Consider the following 2,888-nt stretch of genomic DNA (forward strand, 5'->3'; position numbering starts at 1 on the left):
TCGTCGGTCAAAGCCTCGTCAGATATACTTTCCGTTAGAAATCCTTTAGAAATTTTTAACGAAAAATTCCATTAAAAATTTTCGTTGGGAAAAATGAATAATCTGTTAGCTATCCCTTATTAATTCCGTTGAAAAAGAATTTCCAACCAAATTCTGTTGAAAATTTTCAACAGAATTGTTCGTTAGTAAAGCATTTCTCACGAAAAACTCCGTTGGAAATAATTCCATAAGAAAGGAATTTTCAACGGAATTCTGTTGGAAATTTCCAATAGATATTTTCGTTGGAAAAGCATTTCCCATGAAAAATTCCATGGAAAATATTCTATAGGAAATCTTTAGTCCCTTGAAGGTACCTCGTGACCTTTTTTGCAGCCTTCCAATGATCTAAGTTTGGATTATTTTGATATCTTCCTAATATGCCAACTGTAAATGCACTGTCTGGTCTAGTACAGACTTGAGCATACATTAAGCTTCCAATAGCTGAAGCATGTGGAATGTTTCTCATTTGTTCCTTCTCAAGTTCATTCTTGGGGCATTAGTTCAAATTGAACTTGTCACCCTTTACAATAGGTGACACAATAGGTGAACAATCTTTCATTCCAAATCTCTCTGAAACCTTATTGATATAGGCTTTTTGAGACAAATCTAAGATACCTTTGAGATTCGTCTTTATGAATTTTATGCAAATGATATAAAACACTTCGCCCATATCTTTCATGTCAAAATATCAAGAAAGAATTGTTTACCTCATGTAGCAATCTCATATCATGGTTGCAAGCAAAATATCATCTACATATAGAACTAGAAAGATGATCTTACTCCACTAACCTTGTGGTATATACATTGATCCATAAACATTCTCTACAAAACCAAATGAAGAGATAACGTTGTGGAACTTTAAATACCACTGATGGGAGGCTGTTTCAGTCATATATGGACTTTTTAAGCTTGCATACCAGTGCTCACCTTTATTCGAAACGAACCTTTCAGGTTGTTTTATATAAACCTCTTCCTCTAAATATCTATTGAGGAATGCCATTTTCACATCCATTTGATCTAAATCTAAGTCAAAATGAGCAACTAATGCCATGATGATATGAAAAGAATCCTTTTTCGAAATAGGAGAGAGTGTCTCTCAAAAATCAATTCCTTTCTTTTGTGAGAATCCTTTGACAACACGCTTAGCCTTGTATCTCTCAATGTTGCCTAATGAATCTTTCTTGGTTTTAAATACCCATTTACAACCAATGGGCTTCACCCCATTAGGCAACTCAACAAGATCCCACACTTTAGTATTTGCCATAGAACCCATGTCATCCCTTATGGCATCATACCAAAATTTAGATTTATCACTTTCCATTGCTTGTGAAAACGTTTCTAGGTCATTTTCGACTAACATCATAGTCAGATTCCTATAAATACACAACATAATTTATAGAGATTGTTGATTTTCTTGCTTTAGTTGACCTTCTTAATGTTGTATCAACAACCTCTTGGGGAAATTGTTGCTCAATAGGTTGTTCTACTTGTGGTGATTGCTCAATAAGATTTTTTAAAGCATTTTTAATAGGACATGGAGCTTGAATAAATGGTTCCTCAATGTCCATCCTATTTGGATAAACAACCAATGTGTTACTTGATGCAGGAGTAGTATCAAGAACACGATCTTCCTCAAAAACTAAGTTTTTAAGTTGATCACTCCTATTAACCACGTCCATCTCAAGAAACTTAGCATTTCTTGATTCAACAAATCTACTTGGATTTGGAAAATAAAACTTGTAACCTTTAGACTTTTCAGCATATCCAATAAAATATCCACTTATAGCCCTTGAGTTCAACTTTTTTTCTTGTGGATTGTAAACCCTAACTACTAGACAACCCCAAATGCGTACATGTCTTAAACTCGATTTTCAACCTTTCCATAATTCAAATGGCATTTTAGGAACTACCTTAGTTGAAACCTTGTTTAATATATATGCTGTTGTTTTAAAGGCTTCACTCCACAAGGATAAAGAAAGTTTGGAGTAACTAAGCATACTCCTTACCATATCCATTAACGTTCGATTTCTCCTTTCTGCTACACAATTCTGAGATGGTGAGCCAGGATAGGTGTATTGAGCTACAATACCTTACTCTTGAAGAAACGCAACAAATGGACCAAGTGCTTGTCCAGTTCTTGTGTACCTACCATAGTATTCACCACCTCTATCTGACCTTATAATTTTAATTTGTTTTCCACATTGTTTCTCTACCTCTGCTTTAAATATTTTAAAAGCATTCAATGCTTCGTTCTTGTTATGAAGCAAGTAGAGATACATAAATCGTGAGTAATCATATATAAAAGTGATGAAATATTTCTGACCACTAGAGCACATATCAGGGCAGCAAATGTCAGTGTGTACAATTTCTAAAATTTCAGAACTCTTCTTGGCACCTTTCTTAGCCTTGTTAGTTTGCTTTCCTTTAATGTAGTCCACACAAGTATCAAAATTAGTAAAGTTAAGAGTTTCTAAAATTTCATTGTTTACTAATCTTGTGATTCTCTCAAAGGAGATATGCCCCGATCTCCGATGTCATAAAATGAAAGTTTTCTCATTCATAACACAACGTTTAATACCAACATTATCATGTGAAGCCATCAAACTATAAGGAACACTATCATTTAAATAATTTTGAACAAACCATCTTCCATTGTACTATTTCCAACAATAGTTGCATTTTAAATAAATTAAAGGATGTTTCAAAAAAGTTGAAGGAAAAACCCATAGATACAAGTCTTGAAACAGAAATGAAATTTCTTGAGAAACTTGGAATGCAAAAAGTTCGTTCTAAATCCAAAACAAATCTAAGACGTGATATACTGTTCTTAATGATAATTTCTATCAAAA

This window comes from Theobroma umbraticum, unplaced genomic scaffold, assembly GCF_002168275.2.
Source record: "Theobroma umbraticum cultivar Fairchild unplaced genomic scaffold, ASM216827v3 scaffold_147.0, whole genome shotgun sequence".
Taxonomy (NCBI): domain Eukaryota; kingdom Viridiplantae; phylum Streptophyta; class Magnoliopsida; order Malvales; family Malvaceae; genus Theobroma; species Theobroma umbraticum.